The sequence below is a fragment of the Rhinatrema bivittatum genome, chromosome 2 (genome assembly GCF_901001135.1).
Source record: "Rhinatrema bivittatum chromosome 2, aRhiBiv1.1, whole genome shotgun sequence".
Classification (NCBI taxonomy): domain Eukaryota; kingdom Metazoa; phylum Chordata; class Amphibia; order Gymnophiona; family Rhinatrematidae; genus Rhinatrema; species Rhinatrema bivittatum.
The window spans coordinates 428,186,807-428,214,272 of NC_042616.1; the positions used below are offsets into that span (position 1 = coordinate 428,186,807).

The 27,466-nt window shown below is 44.0% G+C and overlaps 1 pseudogene; it reads right to left on the minus strand.

Annotated features, from left to right (window-relative positions):
* Nucleotides 1–2,799: 2,799 nt before the first annotated feature.
* Nucleotides 2,800–27,466, minus strand: part of LOC115083318 — a 62,071-nt pseudogene continuing 37,404 nt past the window's right edge.

The window sequence follows — 27,466 nt, forward strand, 5'->3', positions numbered from 1 at the left end:
CATCTCAGTCATCTCTTCTTCAAGCTAAAGAGCCCTAATCTGTTTATCTGTTCTCCTTAAAGGAACCTTTTCCATTATCATTTATGTCACCCTTCTCTATATCTTTTACATGTCCGCTATGTATTTTGAGATGAAGTGACAAGAAATGCACACAATACTCAAGGTGCATTCGTACCATGGATCTATGCAAAGAGGATAAATTTAAAGAATTGCGTACAGTGACATATACATGTATAGGTGGCTGTGCATAGTTTGCAATAGCATTTTATAACATGTATGTATCACATATGCACACATTATGAAATACATATATGTTTACCCCACAAAATACGCATATGTAAGCCATTATGCGATTACATGCAATGAATTGAAACCACGTATGTCAATGCATTAAATGTGCGTACTTTACCCATCTGTTTTTAAATATATACACATAGGGGTAGATTTTTAAAAAAAGCGCAATCATGTACTTTTGTTGGCGCACCAGGCGCCAACAAAAGTATGCTGGATTTTATAAGATACGCGCGTAGCCGCACGTATCTTATAAAATCCTGGATCGGCGCACGCAAGGCTGCCGATTTTGGGCAGCCGGCGCGCCGAGCCACGCAGCCTGCCTCCGTTCCCTCCGAGGCCACTCCGAAATCAGAGCGGCCTCGGAGGGAACTATCTTTCGCCCTCCCCTCACGTTCCCCTCCCTTCCCCTACCTAACCCACCCCCCCCCCCCCCCGGCCCTAACTAAACCCCCCCCTACCTTTATCCATGGATTTACACCTCCCGGAGGGAGACGTAAATCCACGCGCGCCAGCGGGCTGCTGGCGCGCCGAGACCCGACCCAGGGGCAGTTCCAGAGGGCACGGTCACGCCCCTGGAACGCCCCGGGCCGAAACCACGCCCCCGGGCCCGCCCCCAAAACGCCACGTCGTTCGGCCCCGCCCCCAACACGCCCCCTAAAAAAAAACCCGGGACTTACGCGTGTCCCGGGGCTCTGCACGCGCTGGCGGCCTATGCAAAATAGGTGCGCCGGCGCGCAAGGGCCCTGCTCGCGTAAATCCGGGCGGATTTACGCGAGCAGGGCTTTTAAAATCCACCTGATATATTTTACATGTGAAAGTGAAGTACTACTTACTCAGTTGAGTTGGGATTTATAAGTGTAAATTGGTATATTTTAAAACATAAATGCATGAGTGAAATTACCAGATTAACTAATTAGTCCACCAATTTGCCCAGTCCTTCCCCAGGTCATTGAGACCCTCCTGGTTCTTCAGATTGAACTCCCCTCCAGTTCATCTAGACCTCCCACCCAGTCAGTATGACTCAATAAACACATTTACTATCACTTATACCTGATAATCAGCAAGTGTAAAGATACGCGAGTTGGTAAATGTATGCTCATAAGTGTCTTTTAAAACAGAAACTTGCATGCGTGACTATTGGACCTGCCCCAGAACACCCCTAGGACCACTCCATTTTGAAAATAATCACGCATTTTTTACATTTATAAAATATAGAATCCGTGAGTAGATGTTACTTACGCACATAGGGCCGGATTTTAAAAAGGTTACGTGCGTAACCGGGCTTACGCATGCCGGGCCTATTTTCAAAAGGCCATTTGCTGCTGTGCTTGGGATCGCGCGCAACTTGCACCTGCCCAGAGGCAGGCGCAAAAGGTAAATTAAAAATTTTAGGGGGGGGGAAAGGTTAGGGGAAAGAGTGGGAAGGTCAGGTTAGGGGGACGGAACGGGGGAAGGCAGCGCGGCTCGGCGCGTGCAAGGGGGTGCACAGTTATGCACCTTGCGCACGCTGAGCTGCGCTGCCTTCCCCCGTTCCTTCCCAGGCCGCTCCGAAATCAGAAGGTCAGGTTAGGGGGAAGGGAAGGAATGGGGGAAGGCAGCGCGGCTCGGCGTGCGCAAGGTGCATAACTGTGCACCCCCTTGTGCGTGCTGACCCCCGATTTTATAACATGCATGTGCCTGCGCGCGCTTCTTTTGAAATCTACCCCATAGTATCTGCTAACTTTTATACCCCTAGTACTACAAGGTTATATGACATATCAATTTAACTCCATGGGCGTGCTATCTTTGGAAAAGGACAATTACAGGTACAGTTTGTAATTACTCTTTGTTACTGAGATAATGCCCTTTGTACCAACTAGAAAAAAAGGTTTTACCAAAAGAGAATAGTGATCAACACTGTTAAATTAGAAGGTCATTATCAGTAAGATAAGACCTTCTGCTACACCAACAAGAAATGTGATTTTTTCTAAAATTCCATGTTGAAGTAGAATGATAAACTATATTTTGTTTGTATGACAGTCCCCCGAAGGTTTTTTGAGAACTCCATCCTGAAATACAACATTCATCTAGTCCAGCACACTGTAATCAACAAGTTAAGGTATGTTCCTATTCAACCCCTAAAAGTGATTTTCCAAATAGCTTTAAATATTGGATAACTAACGGTGGCATTTATTTATTTATTTAGTGTTTTTTTTTTATACCGGCATTCACGATAGGTATCACATCATGCTGGTTTACATTTAACAAGGGGTGTAAAATGAAAAGATATAATAAAACTTTAACAGGTGCGGAGCGAAAACGTTGCAGTTACAATAAAACAGGGATGTACACAACCGGGAGCAGAAGAAGAAAAAAAAAAGGCGACAGGAATTTAACAGAAAGAGCAATTATTTACAATGTAATGGAATTTACAATGTTATTGTTTACAGCATTGTGGTAATGTCTGAGAGTAAATCAGAATAGTTCAAAAGAACTGTTTTCAACATTATGTATATATTAAAACATTTATTTAACATTTTTGTTTTTAAAGTCATATATATTTACAATCTCTGTGGTCCTTGATGTGTTAGATTTTCTGCACATTTTCCTGAGTGCACCTTTCACATCTTTGTTCCTCAAAGTATAAATAATAGGGTTTAGCATAGGTGTAATAACTGCGTAGAAAACTGTTATAAACCTGTTATTGAATGATGCATAGATGGACATTGGCTGTATATACACAAAGACACCTGTTCCATAGAATACTGTAACCACAATGACATGGGAAGCACATGTTGAGAAGGTTTTTTGCCTTCCTTCAGCTGAGTTAATCTTTAGTATGCTGGAAATGATATAGCTGTAGGAGACTAGTATCAATAGAAAGCAGCTGGGTCCTAAAAGCCCTGGTGTAATAAGAAGCAAAATCTCATCCAGAGAAGTGTCTGAGCAAGACAATTTTAAGAGTGGAGTTGCATCACAAAAGAAGTGATCTATCTCATTTGGTCCACAAAAGGACAGTCTTAATATTAACATTGTATGTACAGTTGAGTGGATGCAGCCACCCAGCCAAGAGGCGGTTGCCAGCTGAATACTTGCCATCTTGTTCATAATTACTGGATATCGTAAGGGGTTACAAATAGCCACATAACGATCATAAGCCATCACAGCCAGAAGGAACATCTCGGAACTACCCAAAACATGGAAAAAAATACATTTGGGCAATGCATCCACTGAACGAAATCAATTTCTGTTCAGCTAGAAGGTTTGCCAGCATCTTTGGCACGGTGACAGAAGAGTAGCAGATGTCGAGGAAGGAGAGGTTGCTAAGAAAAAAGTACATTGGTGTCTGGAGACGAGGTTCCAGTCTGATGATTAAGATAATGGCAGCATTACCTACCACAGTGGTAATGTAGAAGAGGAGAAATATCAGATAGAGCGGAATCTGGAGCTCATGGATGTCAGATATTCCCAAGAGAAAAAATTCTTCTACATTGTTCCAGCTGCTGTTTGTCAGATATGGGATGCCTGTTACCTGTAGGAGACAGATTGGTGATATCTGATCATTGTTTCCTTTTCATAAAGAACATTTTCTGGTTGCCTACAGCTTCCAGGTCGTTATCTGGTTAGTTTACGGCTTCAGAATCCCTTTCCAAGCACATTCCATTGCTACACAGTTAACCTATATTTAAGATAATTCTTTCAGACGCTAACATCAGCGGACAAACCCTGCTGATACCAACTCCTGAAAGAATCATCTGGAGATTTGTTTTATGTTGCTGCCATTTGTTCACACTGGAGCCCTACTTTAAGTTCTCTTATATTGCATTTTCATCAGTGAAGTTGCTAAATATATAACATACATAGTAACATATTAATGCCAGCAAAAAAGCACCAAATGGTCTACCCAGTCTACCCAGCAAGCTTTGTAAAGTAGTAACTGCCACTCTATACAAGCCACTCCCATATTTCTCTTAAGGGCAGTAACTGCCGCTCCGTGCAGTTATCCCCAAGACTTATGATAACCCATAAAAATTTCTGTTAGCAAAATTTTATACTGGGTGATGAGCTTTCTTGAAAATTCTTGACATGCTTTGCTCGTGGTCTTGGCCACAGAAGCTGTTCTGTGATTTTTCCCTTATGTCTGCGTATCAGTACTCCAGACTGTAGAAGTCAGGGCCTTTTTGGTTGTTATTTGAATCCAATTCCTCTTTTCCCCCTTGCTGTCTAAGCGAGGAGCAATGTTGCAGTTGCATTAAAAGCATCAAAGCTTATTGGTTAATGTGGGTAATCTCCATGCCTTCTGCTAAAGGTAGTAACTGCCGCACCAACAAGTTACCCCCCTGCACGTTTTTTTTTTCATTTCCGTCCTCATTACCCTGTTGATGAGGTGAGTCCTGCTGTTTTGATGTAACATGAAAAGTGGTTTGTAATATGCACCATTTTTCAGTGCCTAGTTTGGCTGAAATTTGGCAATATTTTAGCAACTATTTCATAACCGATTAATAAATAATTCCCAATGCTGATTGGCATTCCAGTAAACCAGCTATTGTTGAGCTGTTCTATCTGGATTTCTGTATAATTTTAAAGAACCGTAAATAAAAATTGTCATTTTGTTTTAGAAAGTTTAAAACTTCTGAAATCTGCAGGGTTCCCTTTAGAATGTAAACTCAAATGGATTCCAAAAATCTACAAAATCAATTAATATAAAATCAAAGCAACAGAGCAATGCTATCTTAACTAAGAAAGGACTACAATCAAGCGATAACATCATAAACAGCCTTCTGGAGGAAGTAGCAGAGGCAGTAACAGTACCAGAATTTAAGAAAGGATGGGATAAGCACAGAACTACAGAAGGCCACCAATAAGTGAATGAAAGCTTGAGATCAAGGAAGTGGGAGAGGATGCAAGGTCTATATACCATGCAACAGGAAGTAATTTGGGCAGACTACATGAGTCTTATAGTATTTACAGTTATTAACATAGAATACGATGGCAGATAAGTACAATAAAAGAACAGTTATATTTCATTCCTAATCTGTCCCACTAAAAAAATTCCCTTACTAAAAACTGAGCACTATACCTTATTTTTAAAATTCTACATTGAAAGCAAAGAGACTGTCAAGGTGAGTATAGAGGACCCCATATTTAGCACTATTAAGCTGTCTCGGGCTTAGCCAGCAAAATGGTGACATTTAAATATCCGGCTGTGATCAGCCAAGTTAGTTGGACAAGTTTATCTGAGTAATTTAGAAAGCCGGATAGAGGATGAATAGCGCCCAGAGATTTGTCTACTTTGTTGCTTGACATTTTCATGACTTGTACCGTCTAAATATTAGCAAGAAACTGTTATAAAATATTGTATCATTAATCTTCAGCTATCAGCTCAGTATAATGATTGTTGTTTACCTGAGTCACCTTAAGATGAGTATCATCTAACCACACACACCCACACTTACAGTAGATGGGCTGAGAAAAGCTTCGTGCCATAGAATTCTAAATATAAAATATTAATAACAAGAAGGCTCAATGTTTTCATTATTCCAAGTGTTAATTGCTGCTTAAAAAATGTTAGAATATCAATTTCAAAAACTTGATTTTTAAGGATATTTTCCTTTTCAAACTCCCTTTCCTCTCCCATTTTCAAAATTAAGGACTACCATATTTGAAATAAAAGATACTAGCATTTGTTTGGATACTTCTCCCAGCAGCCCTGGCAGAGGACTCCAGAGGACCTGCGAGCCATGCAGGCTTCAGCTCCCAGAGCCTCAGCTTCCACAGGCTCCACACTCTTCCAGTAAGCGAGGACCGGATAGGCGTGTGCCTCATCACCTCCTACTATAAATCCACAGCAACAGGTTTGATACGCTAACAGGAAATTGTTTCAAAACAAGAGTCAATAAGATATTTAACCAGGTATTATAAGTAGATTGCATGTAGTTTTGAGAGTCACTTATAGGCAAATAAACCAACAGACTAAAAATATTTTAAATTATTTTTAACAGCCCTACTCCCTTAGAAATTTTAAATCACTAACAATTCCAATAAAATTAAAGATGCATTCAATAGTTCAGCCACAAGAGTTGGGTTATCCAGTTTTTTGCATTGAGTGTCACATGCATGATTATCTACCAGTTGATGAGAGGTTCTATGTGTCTAATCTCTAAAGGCTAGTGTGGCAGACCCGGAAGAGCTAAGGCAGACAGAGAAGTATATAAAGGTTGGAGACCTTCAGGGACATAGTAGAGAAGTCCCACCTTCACTCACGCAGCCTCTGTGCTGTCTTGGAGGAGAAAAGTCCTCTGGAAGGAGAGCATCACTTTGGTATGCCAGGAAGCAATCCTGTAGCTAGGAGCTGCCCTCAAGGTAATGTAGTATCCTCTTGCACCAAGGATATGTCTGCAGGGGCACGTGCCCAGGAAGGAAGGGTTACAACAGCCGTTGTAGTTGGTGATTTGATTATTAGGAATGTAGATACCTGGGTGGCTGGTGGATTGCTTGGTAATTTGCCTGCCTGCTGCAAAGGTGGTGGACTTCATGCACTGCACAGATAAGATTTTAAATAGTGCTGGGGAGGAATCAGTTGACTGGTACATATGGGTACCAATGACATAGGAAAGTGCAGGGAGAAGGTTCTGGAAGCCAAATTTAGGATTTTAGATAGAACGTTGAAAACCAGAACTTTCAGGGCGGTATTCTCTGAAATGCTCCCTGTTCCATGCGCAGGACCCCAGAGCAGACAGCGCTCCAGAGACTCAATGCATGGATGAGAAGATAGTGCAGGGAAGAGGTCTTTGGGTTTGTTAGGAACTGGGTAACATTTTGGGGAAAAGGAGGAGCCTTTTTCAAAAGGATGGGCTCCATCTTAACCAGAGTGGAACCAGGTGTTGGCACTAACCTTTAAAAAGGAGATAGAATAGGTTTTAAACTAGATGATGGGGGAAAGCAGGAGTGCATGGATCAGAATGATGTATCTCTGAAGGATACTAAGAGAACAGGGAAAATAGGGAAGCCCAATAGAGAGATTGCAATAAATGCCAGAGGGACCAGATGTATGAGCAGACAGAATTGAAAGATTCCAAATTACCCTGCTCAACTGATAAGCAAGTAGTTAATTCAAACAAAAAACATACTTTAAAATATCTGTATACAAATGCTAGAAGTCTAAAAAAAATAAGATGGGAAAGCTAGAGTGTACAGGAGAGAGAGAAAAGGAGTGTTTAGGGGTGGGGTATGTTTGGGGGGGGGGGTCTTTTGAAGCTAGGTAGAGAGTGCATTGTACAAATCAACTCATCTTGTACCTTTTATCGATTCAAATGACAGAAAATCTTCAGTGATGTCAACTTCACTGTTTGTACCTCTGACTGTATATGTAAAACCACCCCCCAAAGATACCCCACCCTCAAACCTCCTGAGTTAAAAGTACCCTCTTACAGAGGTATAAATAGAGAGTGATATATTGATTTCTATACAGAGTCTCTCTCTCTCTTTCTCGTTCTCTGTCGGAAACCACCAATGTGGGCACCATATTTATAGCATTTTTATAAATCTAAGGGAAAATTAGGACATGCTAAGGAGGTGAAGTTTCTAGATGAAATAAATGGCTGCTTCATGGAGCAGCTGGTACAAGAATTAACAAGCGGGGGAACTATTTTAGGCTTAGTCCTTAATGGAACATACGATTTGGTGCGAGAGGTAATAGTTTTGGGATGACTTGGCAATAGTGATCACAGCATGATCAAATTTTACTTAACAGCTGAAGGGAAGACACTAAAGAAATCTACTGTGATAGCATTTAACTTTCAAAAGGGAGACTGATAACATGAGAAAAATGGTTAGGAAAAAACTGAAAGGCACAGCTGCCAATGTTAAGAGTTTGGAACAAGCATGGACCTTGTTTAAAAATATCGTCATGGAAGCCCACACATTACAAAAGGTGGGAGGAAGGCTAAATGACTACTGGCAAGGTTAAAAGGTGAGGTGAGAGAGGTTATTATAACTAAAAGAACATATTTCAAAAAAGAGAAAAGGGATCCAAATAAAGAAAACAAGAAACAGCACAAGCACTGGCAAGTTAGATGTAAAGCATGGATAAGGAAGGCAATGAGAGAATTTAAAGAGAAGCTTGCCGTAGAAATAAAAACTTATAATAAAAACTTTTTCAGGTACATTTAAAGCAGAAAGCCTATGAGGAAGTCAGTCGGACCACTAGATGATCAAAAGGTAAAAGGGGTAATTAGGGAAGACAACGCCAAAGCAGAGAGACTAAATTGATTCTTTGCTTCAGTCTTTACTGAAGAAGCTATAAGGGAGAAACCCATGCCAGAAATGATATTTAAAGATGACTATTCAGAGGAACTGAAACAAATCTCAGTAAACCTGGAAGATATAATAAGGCAAATTGGCAATCTAAAGAATAGTAAATCACCTGAACCAGATGGCATTCATCCCAGAATGTTGAAAGAACAGAAAAATGAAATTGCAGACATACTATTAGTAATTTATAAACTATTTTTAGAAATATCTAGGATACCTGAAGATTGGAGGGTTGCAAACATAAAGCCAGTTTTTAAAAAGGGTTCCGGGGGTGATTCAGGAAACTACAGACTAGTGAGCCTGATTTAAGTGCTGGGCAAAATGGTATAAACTATCATAAAGAACAAAATCACTGAACATATTGATAGTCATAATTTAATAGACAAAGCCTACATAGATTTAGCCAAGGGAAATCTTGCTCACCAATCTGCTACATTATTTTGAAAGTGTAAATAAACATGGATAAAGGTGAGCCAGTTGATATAGTGTGTCTGGATTTCCAAAAAGCTTTTCACAAAGTCCCTCATGAGAAATTTCTGAGAAAATTAAAAAGTCATGGGAGAGGAGGCAATATGGATTTGGAACTGGTTAAAAGATAGAGAGTAGGGTTAATTGGTAGCATTGTGGACGTAGGAAAAACCAGATTATTTCAAACTAATCTGATACATTTTCTCAAAGTTGCTTCACCTATATAACCTGTCTTCTGAAGTCATTGCATTGGCTCCCTATCCATTCCCGCATACATTTCAAGCTCTTCTTACTCACCTAAAATTGCCTTCACGTTGCACCTCCTCACTACCTCTCCTCTCTTATCTCTCTCTACCCCCCTCCTCGTGCACTCCACTCATCAGGCAAGTTACTCCTCTTCTGCCAATTCCCGATTCCATTCTTTCCACCTGGTTGCACCATGTGCTTGGAATAGATTTCCTGTGCTTGTGCGTCATGTTCCCTCTTGCACCTTGTTTAAATCCCATATAAAAGCCTACATATTTAGGTTGCTTTTATATCTTAAGCCTGATGGGCCACCTTCAGCCTCATTAACTGTTTGTTTGTCTTGATTATATTGTAAAATCTTTTGAGCAGGGAATTAAAGGGGCACTTAGAGAAGATAAGGCCATCGCGGAAGATTAAATGATTTCTTTGCTTCAGTGTTTACTGAAGAGGATGTTGGGGAGGTACCCGTACTGGAGAAGGTTTTCATGGGTAACAATTCAGGGGACTGAATCAAATCACGGTGAACCTAGAAGATGTGGTAGACCTGATTGACAAACTGAAGAGTAGTAAATCACCTGGACCGGATGGTATACACCCCAGAGTTCTGAAGGAACTAAAAAATGAAATTCCAGACCTATTAATAAAAATTTGTAACCTATAATTAAAATCAGCCATTGTAGTACCTGAAGACTGGAGGATAGCAAATGTAACCCCAATATTTAAAAAGGGCTCCAGGGGCGATCCGGGAAACTACAGACCGGTTAGCCTGACTTCAGTGCCAGGAAAAATAGTGGAAAGTGTTCTAAACATCAAAATCACAGAACATATAGAAAGACATGGTTTAATGGAACAAAGTCAGCATGGCTTTACCCAAGGCAAGTCTTGCCTCACAGATCTGCTTCACTTTTTTGAAGGAGTTAATAAACATGTGGATAAAAGTGAACAGGTAGATGTAGTATACTTGGATTTTCAGAAGGTGTTTGACAAAGTTCCTCATGAGAGGCTTCTAGGAAAAGTAAAAAGTCATGGGATAGGTTGCAATGTCCTTTCGTAGATTCCAAACTGGCTAAAAGACAGGAAACAGAGAGTAGGATTAAATGGGCAATTTTCTCAGTGGAAGGGAGTGGGCAGTGGAGTGCCTCAGAGATCTGTATTGGGACCCTTACTTTTCAATATATTTATAAATGATCTGGAAAGAAATACGACAAGTGAGATAATCAAATTTGCAGATGATACAAAATTGTTCAGATTGTGATAAATTGCAGGAAGACCTTGTGAGACTGGAAAATTGGGCATCAAAATGGCAGATGAAATTTAATGTGGATAAGAGCAAGGTGATGCATATAGGGAAAAATAACCCATGCTATAGTTACACAATGTTAGGTTCTGTATTAGGTGCTACAACCCAAGAAAGAGATCTAGGTGTCATAGTGGATAACACATTGAAATCGTCGGTTCAGTGTGCTGCGGCAGTCAAAAAAACAAACAGAATGTTGGGAATTATTAGAAAGGGAATCTACCTTATAAATGGCCTGTGACCGACGGCCCGCAAATGCGCAGTAGAGACCAGCTCTACCGCGCATGTGCGGGCGAGCACGTCGCTCTGAGGCAGCTTCAGAAAGAAAAAAAAATGGCGGCGTCCAGTGGCAGCAGCGGGCGGCGGCGGCGGTACCGGCAGCGGGCGGCGGCGGTAGCGAGCGGCGGCGGTACCGGCAGCGGGCGGCGACGGCGGTACCGGCAGCGGGCGGCGACGGCGGTAGCGAGCGACGGCGGTAGCGGGCGGCGACGGCGGTAGCGGGCGGTAGCGAGGGAGGGAGAAGAGAGAGAGAGGGAGGGACGGACTGAGTGGGAGGGAGGGACGGAGAGAGAGAGTGGGAGGGAGTGACTGAGTGAGAGGGAGGGACTGAGTGGGAGGGAGGGATTGAGTGAGGGGGAGGGACTGGGACTGAGTGAGAGGGAGAGGGGGGACTGAGGGAGGGAGTGGGACTGGGAGAGAGAGGGAGGGAGTGGGACTGAGGGAGAGTGAGTGGGACTGAGTGAGTGAGTGAGGGAGGGGGGAGGGAATGACTGAGTGGGAGGGAGGGATTGAGTGAGGGGGAGGGACTGAGGGAGGGAGTGGGACTGAGGGAGTGGGACTGAGGGAGAGGACGAAGGGAGTGGGGACTGAGTGAGAGTGAGTGGGACTGAGTGAGTGAGAGGGAGGGAGAGAGGGGGGAGGGAGTGAGTGAGACTGAGTGGGAGGGAGGGACTGAGTGATAGGAGAGGGAGGGTGGGGAGGAGTGGGTGAGGGAGGGGGTGGTGAAGAGTGAGGGGAGAGAGAAAGAGGGGGAGGTGAGAGACAGAGGGATGTAGCCCGTTTTAACGGGCTTAACGGCTTGTGGTGAATAAAACGGAAAATGTCATAATGCCTCTGTATCACTCCATGGTGAGATCGCACCTCGAATACTGTGTACAATTCTGGTCGCCGCATCTCAAAAAAGATATAATTGCAATGGAGAAGGTACAGAGAAGGGCAACCAAAATGATAAGGGGAATGGAACAGCTCCCCTATGAGGAAAGGCTAAAGAGGTTAGGACTTTTCAGCTTGGAGAAGAGACGACTGAGGGGGGATATGATAGAGATGTTTAAAATCATGAGAGGTCTAGAACGGGTAGATGTGAATCGGTTATTCTCACAGGACAAGCAGGATGGTAGTCCTCACAAATGGGTGACATCGAGGATGGAGCCCTGTACGGAAAACTTTTCTGTCAAAGTTTCAACAAGCTTTGACTGACACTGGCACACTAGGTGCACTGAGCATGCCCAGCCTGCAATTATCCCTGTGAGCCACAGGTGTCTCCCTCAGTCTTCTTTTTTCCGCTCTGCAGTCAGCATTAGAGATGTGAATCGTGTCCTCGATCGTCTTAACGATCGATTTCGGCTGGGAGGGGGAGGGAATCGTATTGTTGCCGTTTGGGGGGGTAAAATATCGTGAAAAATCGTGAAAAATCGTAAAAAATCGAAAAAACGTAAAATCGCAAAACCGGCACATTAAAACCCCCTAAAACCCACCCCCGACCCTTTAAATTAAATCCCCCACCCTCCCGAACCCCCCCCCAAATGACTTAAATAACCTGCGGGTCCAGCGGCGGTCCGGAACGGCAGCGGTCCGGAACGGGCTCCTGCTACTGAATCTTGTTGTCTTCGGCCGGCGCCATTTTCCAAAATGGCGCCGAAAAATGGCAGCGGCCATAGACGAACACGATTGGACGGCAGGAGGTCCTTCCGGACCCCCGCTGGACTTTTGGCAAGTCTTGTGGGGGTCAGGAGGCCCCCCCCAAGCTGGCCAAAAGTTCCTGGAGGTCCAGCGGGGGTCAGGGAGCGATTTCCCGCCGCGAATCGTTTTCGTACGGAAAATGGCGCCGGCAGGAGATCGACTGCAGGAGGTCGTTCAGCGAGGCGCCGGAACCCTCGCTGAACGACCTCCTGCAGTCGATCTCCTGCCGGCGCCATTTTCCGTACGAAAACGATTCGCGGCGGGAAATCGCTCCCTGACCCCCGCTGGACCTCCAGGAACTTTTGGCCAGCTTGGGGGGGGCCTCCTGACCCCCACAAGACTTGCCAAAAGTCCAGCGGGGGTTCGGAAGGACCTCCTGCCGTCCAATCGTGTTCGTCTATGGCCGCCGCCATTTTTCGGCGCCATTTTGGAAAATGGCGCCGGCCGAAGACAACAAGATTCAGTAGCAGGAGCCCGTTCCGGACCGCTGCCGTTCCGGACCGCCGCTGGACCCGCAGGTTATTTAAGTCATTTGGGGGGGGGGGTTCGGGAGGGTGGGGGATTTAATTTAAAGGGTCGGGGGTGGGTTTTAGGGGGTTTTAGTGTGCCGGCTCACGATTCTAACGATTTATAACGATAAATCGTTAGAATCTCTATTGTATTGTGTTCCATAACGGTTTAAGACGATATTAAAATTATCGGACGATAATTTTAATCGTCCTAAAACGATTCACATCCCTAGTCAGCATAGCGGTTGGAGCTCTGTGAGGATTTTTTTAACTAATTACCTCATGGAAACACTTAACTTTTCACTTCAAAAAACACTTTTCCTTGCACAGGTCTCCCTCCGCGTACGTTTTTACGACGCTCGGTGAGTACTAATTCTTATTTTTCGGTCGGTTCCTGTCACTATCTTAAGGCTGTTAACTGACTGAAGCCTTCCCTTCCCCCATTTTTCAGTTAGCTTTAAACAGCTTGCGAGTATCTCTGTGACACTCTGCTTGCTTATGCTAGTGGGGTAGGGATTTTTTCCTTAACTTAGGACCTCTGTAGCTTCAAGTCCTTCGTTCCCTGGTACCCTCACGCAGTCGATACCCTATCGCTACACCGGGACCCGCCTAAACCGCCCTGGGCTTTTATATGTCATCAGCGCCCCTCCCCCCCACGGTGCCCTGATGCCTTTATCCATGTTTTTTGCTTTTCAGTGCTACCAGGCTTTTTCCTCCTACGCACTGTTTTTTTCCTTGGGCTTCCTCGGTGCCGTCCCTACCCGGATGCATGCCATTGACGCACACGCTGTTAGTCACTGCCATGCATACTCGGGTCGCCGCCACCGCTGCCCGAGACACTTTTTAACGATCCCAGGGTCACTTCATCGATGCCACCCCCCCTTTTGGGGATGCCATCGATGCCCCATCCTCCCCACCGATGTCCAGCCCTTTCCATTGGGGGGCATCGGTGCCACATCGATTCGTCGGTGGGCATCGATGCCGGATGGTCCCCATCGGTGGACATCGGTGCCGGATGGTCCCCATCGATGGACATCGGTGCCGGATGGCTTGTCCGTCGATGGCATTGGTGCCGGATGGCCGTCCGTCGATGGCATCGGTGCCGGGTCCTTTTGCATCGATGGACACCGATGCCCAGGTGTTTCATCCATGGGCATCTATGTTAGAATGCATCCATCGAGGGCAGTCGATGCCAGGCTGCTCCCATCGGTGAAATTCGATGCCCAGGTGGGTCCCATCGGTGGATATCCATGCCGGCTCGATTCCGTGGATGGGCGTTGATGCCAATGCCATCCTTATGGCTGGCATCGATGCCCATGCCGATTCCAGGACTGGCGTTGATGCCGGGATGGAATTCATCGACTGGGAGATCCATGCCATCGATTCCATACGTGTCCATATCGATGCCACCGACACACGTGTCTGGGGCACCGATGCCATGTACACTTGGAAATCTGAGTCTGTCCAAATCGATACCGTCAACGTCTGTGGCCCTATAGTTGATGCCCGTGGCCATGCCACAAACGGCATAAATGCCCGCCTCCATGCATCGATGCCCTCGACACCTCCGTTTTCCTTCGGTGTCCTTGACGCCCTATTGATTCGACTTCGACTCAGTCGATGCCGGTATCTTTTTCAATAACGGCAATGTTTTTCGATTATTCGATTCCACATCGTTTCAAAGATACCTATGCCACTGCTGTCAGTGCCCGTCACTGTCATCATTCTCCTGGCCAGTCATCGACGATTTTTCATACCCATTTTGATGATATCCTCGAAGCCCCTTAGGTTACCTTCAATATCGTCAATACCGACATAGCACCGCCACATAATACCCTCGCCTCCTCACATTGCTCCACGCTTTGGGTTCTTTTTTAAGCCCCGTATTAGCTTAAGACACTCCATTGTGTCAGGAGCAGAGCAGGCGTGCTGACAGTTCGTCATCGATCGCCTTCCAGGACGACGAGGGCTTCCATCTCGGCGCTGGGGAAAGACCGGGCCGAGCACCGTGGCACCCATCATCGCCGACATCGTGATCGTCCGCCGCTGACGCCATCCAGCACATCGGTGCCATCCTTCTCCAGGCTGGACAACGCTCGGGCAGAGCGACATCACCACTGCCATCAGCACTGTTCCTACAGTTTTGGCAGTCCTTGGTGATCCAGAACTTCCGGATCCAGGTCCGACAGCTTCTGCATTGGCGTCACGACACATCGAGCCGCTGTGACGAGGGAAGGGAACATGAGTTCCATTAGGGCTCCTCTGTTCCTGGCGTGCCCCACCGTCAAGTGGTGTGGGACTATGGCCATCTGTTACACTTAGCAGTCTAAACGCCACTCACGCCTGGCCTGTCTCCTCTGTACCTGTGCCACCATACCGGGTTTCAGAGCGAGATGGACGTTTACGTCCCCGGCCTTACCCTCGAGGACTCCGGAGACCGTCGGGGTCAACAATCTTCACCGGCTCGTCTTGCGGCGATCCACGTCGGATGGTAAGTACCCGCTTCGGCGGCATTCCCATAGAGTTGTGTTCTCCCATTCGGACCGTGGTTCGAAAAGTTCTGGGTCATGTGCCTTTTAGAACTGTATTAGTGTCACATATCACTATGTTAGCTATGTTAGCCACAATATCAGGAGAACCCCTCTATCTTCTTGGGATTGCAGCAGGGCTTCTTCTCTTGTCAGTAACAAGTCCCTGTGCCGACCAATGCTCTGACTCTTGGTTCCCTCCCAACCAAGGTCCAGCTGCATTGGCTGATCTGCTAAACATGAGATTCAGCAACCATTGCCCCATGTACAAGTCCACCTTGAGGCCTGGCCACAGGTCTCAGTGTCTCCTTGTACAGCATACAGAAATGCGGGTACCACTTACCGCTCACACACCTGCAGGAGCCTACATGATATCCTCCATTGGGACACCTCTTGGTCTCCCATCTGGTCAGATATCAGAGCGGCCACCCCACCTTGTACCAAAGTCCTGGTACACTCCCCCAGGCGCTACGAAGTGCAGAGGGGAGAAGGGAGGGGGGTTGGGGAGTTTTAATTGCACTATTCTTTCTTTTAACAGAAAATAGTTACTCTCCGCACATCCTGGACCTAAGAAAATCCAACTTTCTTTAGACGTCACAGGTACAATGGTATCTTTGGTTACCATCACTCCATACTGCAGTAAGTACATTATTTTAATGTTTCTATGTGCTTTATGGTGAGTCAACATTACAACCCCAAGCTCTGCCGCTGGCACCAGCTTCGGTAAGTGAACTGTCTCTTGCATCACTGTTGGTGAATGCTGTTTTCTCTGCGGAGTGTAACATCATTCACTTTCCTTGCATAGACTACTGCTAACCACTTTCAGTACATGCAAGGAGCTCTCACTTTTTTCAGGACTCACTATACATTTACTAACTGGGATTACTGTCACTGCCATAAATCCCTTCTGTAACACTTCTGGACACCACAGTCTTAAGACCCTCTTGTCCAGCATGCGCACAGACATTCTGATACATTGTTATATGTCCCTGCGCATATTTTCCATAACCTCAGCCCTTCAACTTTTCATGGTTGGGCTATGGGGTTTCTTCCCACTATGCATTTTTCTCATAATTCAAAACTGCTATGGGTTATATTCAGTGACATTCTATACTCAATGGACCTAAGTGGTTTCATTGCTTTCGTCCCTGATTCTTATCCCAGTTCGAACTAGGACCTAGTCTCCTTCGACTCATGCTCTCAATTCCTTAGGGTTATAAAGTTTCTCCTGAAAGCTGTCAACCCATTATGCATCTATTGCACTCCAGCATAGTTTCTCATAAACGTCCTGGACGTTGCACCCATGAGTTATGCCCTTATGCCTTCCAATACTGCTTTTGCAACAATTCTTTGTGCATACAGACAGACAGCATAGGGACAATGTGCTTTCCAACTCATAAGCACGCACAACCTCTTAGCTGCTCTGCTAGACAGCTGCGCAGCTCTACCCTTGGCCCTTGTTCACTTCATGCGTCCTTGGGCCACATATCTAAGAGATTTAATGAACGCTCTATCTGACCTTCTCCACGTAGGTTCTATCCTCTCGAATGGTCTCAATTACATGTGTACAGGGCAAATCTTTTAACGCTGAGTTTAACTAAACTTTCCTCTGCGTCTGCATCATTCCATACGATGCACAGGTTCTGCTCCCTACACATGTTTCCTATGCGTTCCCTTAGATGCCTTTTCTTCCATCAAAGGCCTCTTCAATATATCTCTTCTGCTGCCTCTCGTAGCCAGCATTCTTCTAATGTTGAACTGGGATGGGGTTCAGTATTCTTTTCCCCACTCCCTGACTGAGATCAGTATGCTTCCCATACTTCTCAATCCATCATATCAGTAACCTTTTATTCCCTCACCAGTCAGTCCCAAATCATAGACTTACTGATGTTCTTAGGTTCTGGTAGCGTCACAAAACCTTCTAAACATAAATCTTGCCGTTTAATATGGCAGGCTTTACCTCCTGACGCTAAAAAAAAAAAAAAAAAAAGAGGTATTACCCCTTTTACTTTTCCACCATTTTTTCTTACTCCCTCGGATTCTGTTCTCCAGACATCCTCCACATAGATACACCTTTCTCTTAGGAGGTGTATCGTTTTGGGAGTTGGGTTCCCGTTTTCGGTAATCCTCTCTGAGTCGGCTTACCATGGATTATCCACTGATCAAGCCGCCTCTATTTCTCTAATCACGGAATGAACATATATATTCTCCTTATAAGTCTCATACATTCTACGTTTGAGCCTTTCCATTCCTCTCTTCCACAGTTTGGCAAGGGAACTTCTTTCCCTCTTAATGTCATTCCTGCCAGCAGGGTCCGTGAGTTATGCACTCTTTCCATACTCACCTGACTCCGTTCCTCTGCCACTGAGTAGTTCTACGCATTCAACTTTCTATCCTTTTCAGGTAGATGTTGTATCTCCTTTCCTCAGGAAATACTCTATTAATTTTTCCTAACCTCTCTCTCTCGCCCTAGGGAGAGACTGGGTTTTCCACATTCCTGGACAGTAATGCTGCGCTTACATTCTATCTACATTGCACTGCATTCCATGTGAATTCCACTTGACTCTTTCCTTCATGCAAGGGTCAAGCTGCTACTTCCAGTGGCCACACAGACCTAATCCTTCTGATTAAGTGGTCTATATTTCCTTTCCTACCAACAAGCAGACATTTCACTACAACACTGTGGGTATCCACATACTGTTGTGTCCGTCTTAGCCTTAACAGCTTCCCTTTGGTTACTGCTGCTTGTACTTTTTTATCAGGTTGCAGCCTGGAGTCCTCTCCATACCTTCGCAGCCTATTATTGCTTACATTTGACTAGCCGGCATGCTCCATGTTTGGCCAGTCCGCCTACTCTTACTTTTTTCAATTCACTACCCAACATCCTTCCACGAACCCATTATGGTGTTGCGGATGCCCTCCGTTCCCATTTCCACCTCAGTCGTTACGCCTTTGCGCATCTGCGGTGTATCTGGTGCATTCCCGGGCATCCTCAGCTCGGTACTCACCCATTTGTGAGGACTACCATCCTGCTTGTCCTGTGAGAAAGCAAATGTTGCTTACCTGATGTAACAGGTGTTCTCACAGGACAGCAGGATGTTAGTCCTCACGAAACCCGCCCGCCACCCCGCGGAGTTGGGTCTGTATACTTTTATTTTAGTTTCGCTTGCGCTTTTTAGCTATAAGACGAGACTGAGGGAGACACCTGTGGCTCACAGGGATAATTGCAGGCTGGGCATGCTCAGTGCACCCAGTGTGCCAGTGTCAGTCAAAGCTTGTTGAAACTTTGACAGAAAAGTTTTCCGTACAGGGCTCCATCCTCGATGTCACCCATTTGTGAGGACTAACATCCTGCTGTCCTGTGAGGACACCTGTTACATCAGGTAAGCAACATTTGCTTTTACTCTTTCGGATAATAGAAAGACTAGGGGGCACTCCATGAAGTTAGCATGTGGCACATTTAAAACTAATTGGAGAAAGTTTCTTTTTCACTCAACGCACAATAAAGCTCTGGAATTTGTTTCCAGGGGATGTGGTTAGTGCAGTTAGTGTAGCTGTGTTTAAAAAAGGATTGGATAAGTTCTTGGAGGAGAAGTCCATTACCTGCTATTAATTAAGTTGACTTAGAAAATAGGTAGGGCTGGGGGGCGGGTTATGTAGGGAAAGGGAGGGGAAGGTGGGGGGGCAGAAGGAGAGAATGAAGGAAGGCTGTGCGGCTCGGCGCAAGCAAGATGCACAAGTGTGCACCCCCTTGCACGCGCTGACCCTGGATTTTATAACATGCACCTGGCTGCTCGCGCATGTTATAAAATTGGGTGTAGATTTGTGCGCACCAGGTTGTGCGCACAAATCTACGCCTGCGCGTAAATCTTAAAATCCGGCCCATAAAGTCCAGTTTTATGTGCATAAATATCTGCTCTAAAATTGACTTGGGCTTGGGGCACATAAAGGTACACATTTACTTTCACACACAGGGAGGAGAGGTGTTCCAGGGGGATGAAGATGAGACTTGCGTGCATACATTTTGAGTTTAAAAAGTATGTGCATAAGTTGCCCTGCAAAAGTTACACCTTACTGGGAGCAGGTGTAACTCTGTGCAAGATAATTTGTGCGTTTATTCAGCTAATTACCCAGGGATTCTCAAAGGGCTGGATTTTCAAAAGGTTACGCGCACTGGGCCTTTTTTTAAAAGGCCCAGCGACGCACGTAATGTCCCGGGACTTGCAAAAAGGGGCAGGGAGGCGGTGTGGTGGGGCAGGGCGGGGGTGATGCGGGGCAGGGTCAGAGACTCCCGGCACAGTGGCCATTTGCTGCTGTGCCGGTGATTGCGCGCCGGCAGTTGGCCGGCGTGCGCATCTTACTTCAATCCCATGGCTGAAGTAAGTTTTAAAATAAAAAAAACAAGAAGAAAAAGGTAGGGAGGGAAAGGGTGGGGGAGGTAGGGGAAGGAAAGGGAAGGTGGGGTGGGGGGTAGGGAAGTTCCCTCCGAGGCCGCTCCGATTTCGGGGGAAGGCAGCGCGGCTTGATGTGCGCCGACCCCTGATTTTATAACTTGTGTGCGCCTGTGCGCGCAAGTTATAAAATCGGGCATACATGTGTGCGCACCGGGTAGCACGCGCACATGTATGCCCATGCACTGGTTTGAAAATCTACCCCAAAGCGAACATATGCGTGTAAGTTTACTTTGGAAATATGTTGTAAAGTACCCGCAGGCCTACCTACCATTGTAGTATTCTCACATTACTACATAAGGAACTTAAATGGAAAAGCAAGGGTAAATCTTATATCAATACTAGGAAAAATATTAGCATCCAACTTTAAGAAAAAATAACAATGTAAGATAGGGGAAATATTGAGTAGCATTGTGGGCTTGGGGAAAACAAATTATTTCAACCTAATCTGATACATTTTCTTTTGTAAAGAGAAGCAGGCATAAGCATTTGTATGGATATCTGAAATGAGACTGAAGGAGTAACAAGCTTGTAAGTGTAATGAAATATCTAACACATCCAGAGAGACCAGAAAAACATATTTATTGTGTTTATCTGATTTATATTCCACCTTTCAGGCATTTTCAAAGAAGATTACATTCCGGCGCTGTAAGTATGGTGTGCATTATAGGAAAATAAAAGAAGTTAAGGGGATATAATGTCACTGTATAATAATCTAAGAGAAGCTTGCAAAGATTTATGTGAAGGGCTATTCAGCTGCTAGAAACAAAGGATACAGATGAAAATAAAATACAGTGCCAGAATGTAATCTGCTTTGAAATGCCAAAAAAGAGGAATATAAAAATAAATAAATGACATTTCTAGAGGATAATTTTCATTTATAATCAAAGCCATCACTTTGTTTTGCAGACTGACTGTTAAGACTCTAAAATAGTCTACCACCAAATTAGGAATTCATTTAAAAATAAACAGGACATACTTTTATCCGCTAATTCAAATCAATGGGTAAAAGAAAATGTACAAAGAGCAAAATGAATAATGGGTATCTAATACCCTTGGAAGAGGACTAAACATGATGAAGAAACATTTCCCATGGTCCCTTTGGAAGGCTTCCTTAAAATGATTTTAAATCCATATCCCAAATCAGGGATGATGGTGCCTAATCCTTTGCATCCCCGAGTTTGAGTGCAATTTGGTTTGCCCAAGGGATTGCAGGAGGTGTGATGCCTTGAAGCCCGCAGCGCTGCCTGAGCTGTGTGACGGGGAAGGGCTGCGGAAGCAGAGAGAGTATGGATTAATCAATCTGATCTCTCCCACTGCTTGCATTGTAAGAATGTTTTGGTGTCCTACCTGCAGTTTGACAGGGTAAAGCCATTTTGTTTATGGTCAGCAGTTTATGGGATCATTGAAGTATTTCTAGGGACCTTTCTTTTCACAAAAAAAAACACCAAATCAGTGGAACAATGGCTTTGTGATAAAACACAGGAGAAGAATCAATGGAAAAGTAATTTTTCTACTGAATATTTTTTTTTTTGTTATAACATTGCAATTCCCAGGAAAAGTAAAATAAAAACTGAAAGCGAAGGTCTTTAATTATTTCCCACCTGAATGCCGAAATTCAGATAATTCCGCTGTGATATTCATCCTCGATCAACCCATAAGTGTTGCATGGATGTCGAGGTACTCTGCCCTTTGAACTGACAGCTTGAGCTGGGAAGAAGTGCAAAGTAGTTGGCTCAGGTAAAAGGATTTTTATACATCTACCCACTGTCAGAAATGGCTTCCAGGGCTACTTCTGATGATAAACCAATTATCCTTTGCTTGATAAATAACGGCAAGGATAATCTATCTTGAAGATTTTCGGTCTATTGATTCTGGATGGAATGTACAAAGACTAACTTTAGATTTTGAAGTTGGTTTGTCCTCTAATTTGCAAAGTAAAAGATGCATTCTTGGGGGCAATAAGAATTACGTGGCATATTGCTTTAAAAACTGGAGCTGCATTTGTAGTGTTCCCTACCATTTCAGGTATTGAAGCAGGAGCTCGCCTGCCAAGGAAAAGCCCTCCAGCCCAGGACCGTGAGAGCTACTGGACTAAAATTGTTAACCAGGCTATGCATGATTTCATGCTTCATTAATATGGGTCTCCGTAGGGAAAGGAGCCATTATTTGAATATCTTTGACCGAAAGGATAAGAGAAAAACTAGAAAAAGAGCAATATTTGATTTTTGAGAAAAAAAAATAACTGCTAGCATTTAGTTTGAAGCAGACAAAGATTCTTACAAAGTGCAGAGAATTAAATTTAAATTTTTTTATTTGTATTCCACCTTTTCTGACTGGTCAGCCACTTCAGAGCACATTACAAGTATTTCCCTGACCCCAGAGAGCTAGAAGGCTTACATTCTAAGGGACCTATTTAATATAAGCTTTCTCTCATTTTGTGTCAATTTATTTCTGGCATGAACCTTACATCTGCCACAGAGCCAATGAAAACACTGAATAACCAAAAGAGGGCAGAGAAGAGAAGAGAGGATGAAAGGAATCCACGAGTGTGGAGACCACAATGGATGCAGAGACTGATGAAGTAGACAGTGCAGAGACCAAAGGTTTAATGATAGGAGTTTCAGAAATAAAACACTTAAGCTTCTGAAAGCATAACGGAAGGGACTGATAGAACAGAAGAGAGCACAGAAGAAAGTAAAACATCTGAAAGAGATGTTGCATGTCCCGTGCAGAGGTAATGATGAGATGAAGATAGTACTGTATCATTTCTGCAAATGGAGAGAAATGAAAACAGAATATAATAATAATCCATCTCGAGATTTTCAGACTTGCAAATAGTGTAAAATTAATTGCTATTGCTTGCTTTACAAACAAAAATTCACAAATATAGAAACATTTTATATAATGCACAGGCATGCCAAACATAGTAGCATAGTAGATGTGAAAATATGGACTATTTGGTCCACCCAGTCTGATTAGTCACACCTGCCTAAATAGTTTAACTCTGTTCATCACCCTTCCTTTGCCTCCTGAATCTACATTTTGTAAGCAGTGCTGTACAGGAGCGACCTATAAAAGACAAGGTCAAAATATACTTCCTGATCCCTTCACTGAAAGAGATAAGGGATTGTGTGAACTCTTTATTCTGCTAGAAGGCAGCAGACCTGACATGCAGTATAAGAGGAACAATATTCCTAAAATAAAAACTATTCAACAGGCCAGATGTGCGACCTTGGAGGCTCTCCACTTTCAGCTGTTACCCTTCCCTCCTAAAATGTTCCCAGTTTTTTTTAAATTTAACTATTATGGGAACTTTCTGGATTGTAACATCTGCCATATAACTAAGATGCTGCTTGCATATGTGCAGCGTACGCTGAGCTGTGAATATGGGCAACTTTAACTACCAGTTTACTATGTGGATGGAATGAAAAAATTACCAGGTAAAAGAGCAAAGCAGAAAACCTTAAATTATTATTTATTTTGGTATTTATGATGGCAAAGTCATTGAAGGAAGATAAACCAGCAAGGGTTACTAGACTTGAACAATTGGCAAAAAGAGGTTTGCATATCTCTGGAGTGGATAAAGAAAGAATTGAACTATGTAAAAGCTAATAAGACACCAGTCAGTCAGTCAGAGGAAACTCTTCCATGGGTTTCCCAGGAAATTAGAGACATGATTGTCATGACCATTGTATTTATTATTTGAGGAACTAATTACAGAGAGTCAAGTTTTTCAAGACTGATGAAAGGCACATGGTAATGGCCATTTTCAAAAATAGATCTAAATCAAAACCAGGCATCTATCTACACACTGGTTAGCTTAACACTGGCCAGCAGATCAGCACATCAGGAGTTTTACTGAAATGAACAGAAAGATTTGCAAATCAGTCTTTTCTTCAGGGGGGGGTGACATCCTTATTTGTGATTTGTGTTGTTGATTGCAATCTGTTTTCTGCCGTGACATAGAATGAAATGTATTCTGGTTTTATTGACTAAGCCTTTTTTTTTTTTTTTTTTATAAAACTAACCTAAACTTTTATAACTAAAGACATGCCAGGTCTCTTGTTTAAAGGAGAATCACAAAGAGGGTTATCTTTTGTTGCAAAAGCTTTAACAAAAAAATTCTATTACAAAATTAGTTACCATAAAGAACAGTCATGTGCTCAGACTTACCATAACTCCACTTTCTGATTACAAAGTTCAACAGGTGAAACTGGTGTCTTTTGATCCTGCTTTTCTGATGCCAGCAAATAAAACATGCTATGACACACCTAACAATTAGCAAAGTACATTATACATGTCCAATCCATTTCCTACAAAACAAAAGCTGAGGTCTGAACATGGTGAAGGGTGTAGCAAAGGGCTGATGATTTCATTAGATGGCAATATTTATACCTAACTGGGATCACATAGGACCAAATCCCTGGAGCACCTCAAGCCAGAGTTTAATTTGGGGAATGGCCATCAATACGGTGAATTATAAGTTACTTAGATGAAAACAGTGATAACAAAGGATACTGCAGACCTGGGAGTTGATTCTGCTTATGCTAATTGCTCAGCATTATCACTCCAAACATCAAATAGCTAATGACATGGTAGTGGCAAATCTACAGAACTGTTTTGGGCCATTGGATGGAGCAGCTTATCAGTTGAGACTCTGTTGGGATTCAGTGCTGTTGAACAGCTCTATGCACTGTATATGAACAAAATTAAATACTAAATCTTAGAAACAAATAATGGAAACCTTGAAAAATAACTCCAGATTATTGTGTGAACATTTCATGATGCCCAATCTTTGTTAATGAAGTATGCATATGGTTATGACTTCTAACCAATGGCAGGGCTGCTTTCAAAATGTTTGATGACATCACAATGCTAGCCAAAATTGTAAATGACATCGCAGTGTGGGCTCTGACATTCCTAAGATTTCGACTTGCATGGCACGTTACATTTCAGATTATGTGATCTGAGCTCTGTAAGCACTAACAGAGAGCAGGATAACCCATAGCCATCACAATGTGCCCTGACCTCCCTGAGAATACAAGTGAACTGAATTAAACTGATCTGTTTCCCTATAAGAGAAAACCTGCAATAATTCTAAATACTGGGGGTTGTGAGTGTATGAAAAGTATGGACCAAGAGTCAGCAGGTGCTCTATTTGTGGCAGAAATTTGAGTGAACGGTTTAAAAGTTGTTGATGAGACCAGCAAACAGAATTATGACTTAATAAGCCTGCCCAGCCTCTCCAGCCCTAGCCTGCCATCATGAGGTTCTGCTGCCAAAGCTAAGCCCTACCAGCCCCCAGAACCCAAGGGTTCTACTTGCAGGAGTTGGCTAGGCAGAAGATAAACCCTAGCCCAGGCCTACGGTCCTACAGGGTGTTTCCTGACTTCAGCAAGCATGACAGAATGAAGAGGCCCAAAAAACCTCCACATGAGTGGGGGCAGGGCTCTTTGCCAATCCGGTAAGTTTGACTTTAATTTGGATTATATATATATATATATATATATATATATACATACATACTAGTAATGGTGTTTCTGCCTCTGCACCACACACCATTCCAGATGACTAGGTTAATTATGCCCGTCCTGCCTGCCAAATGAGAAATTATCCACTCTTCCCTAAATGCTCCCACTGTCTCTTCATTATTCCTGCTAAGAGGAAAAGTAAAAAATGTCAGCAGGGTAACCCTCATTCCACTGAAACCTGCATTAACCACACTGGAGTCTTCCAGCATACAAGCTGTTAATAAGGAGCAAGCCTTGATCAGGGTTTCCCAAACCTGTTCTGGGGAACCGCCACAGCTAGTTGGATTTTCAGGATATCCACAATGAATATGCATGAGATCAATTTGTATATACTGAGTCTCCGTGGTATGCAAATGTATCTCATGCATATTCATTGTGGATAAATCCAACTAGCTGTGGAGTCCCCGGGACAGGTTTGGAAAGCCTTGGCCTAGATTTTTTAAAACCCAGCACAACCTCCCTGAACACCACAGCTTGTCAGACTAATTTAAATTGCACAACCAATACAATCACTGATTGCCAAGTTAAACCCCATTTTTTTACCTGTAAGAGTAAACTCTTCCTCAATTTGCAGTATTCCTTTTGGTTTTATGCTTCAATATTAGACAGCAGAAACCCTGCACACACAGCACATAGGAGTTTTGCCACAGAAGAACCTGATTGAGTCTTCCCTTCAGCCACCCTCACCTGCAAGCAATAGGCAGTTAATGAGTTTAACTGATTTTCCCAAGAGAGTAGCGTGTAGCTTTCTCAGCCCCATCACCTCTGAACCTATCCTGAATAAACAAACTTCAGTGATTAGCTCCACTCCTGTAGCATCGAATCATCTCCAAGTTTCTGTTTCCCCATAGCTGCAGTTGTGTCTCCCGGGAAGTTCCAGGAGAAACTCATTCCATTCACTCCAGTAGAAAACCAGGTCAAGCAGATCCTCTTTTGAGACCTGCTGTTTTTGCCACCCAGCTCCCTAACCACTGAATTAGCACTCCAACCACAGCAAGACTTGGAAGCAGTGTGCCTGCCACAGAGGTCTCTTAATCAGCACTCCAGTCAGGCAAAGATTCTGAACCCATGACCCAGTGCCAGAGGGAGCCTGGCCCAGTGACCCAGTGTCAACAGGGAGTGCTGTTCCAGTCACCCAGCACTAACAGGGAGGTGCAGTTCCAGATATCCAGTGCCAACAGGGAGGTACTGTTATAGACACCCAGTCTGCCATCTCTTTATCGTTTAGTCCACTCTTTACAAGGGAGAACTAAGATTTGTTACCCCGTGCTTGATGGAGAGATGAGAGAATACTGTCCACTTGATTTTAGGGAAAGCAGATCTCAACTTGGTGATCTTGGAGCTCAAGGCAGAAACCCACAGGATTGGCTGATCTTGAAACACGTTGATAGTAATTACCTAGTTTACCTGGCAGATGTGGTCCATGCCCCTGAGGGCTCCAGACTGAACCAGCCTTGGGTATGTCCCTTGGTTAGAAACCGTATATAAGGAGATCCAGCTTGACTCGCCCTTGTTTGTCCAAACAGTCTTCAGAGGCCTTGCTTGTGGAAATGTTGTTCAACTGATTCCTGATTGTACCTGACTTCAGATCCACACCAGATTCTTAATCCACGCCTAAGTTCCAAGTCTTGACCTGCCAGCATCCTCAAAATATTCCATAGATCACAAAATCCCAGCCAAGGCCTGCACATGGGCTCAACCTGTGTGTGTGTGTGTGTGTGTGTGTGTGTGTGTGAGAGAAAGAGAGAGAGAGAGCCTGTGTGCATACGTGTGTGTGTGTGTGTGTCTGTGTGTGTGTGTGAGAAAGACAGAGAGAAAGAGGGTGTGAGTTAGTACATTTGTGAGTGTGTGAACGAGAAAGTGTGCGACAGAGCATGTATGCATGTGT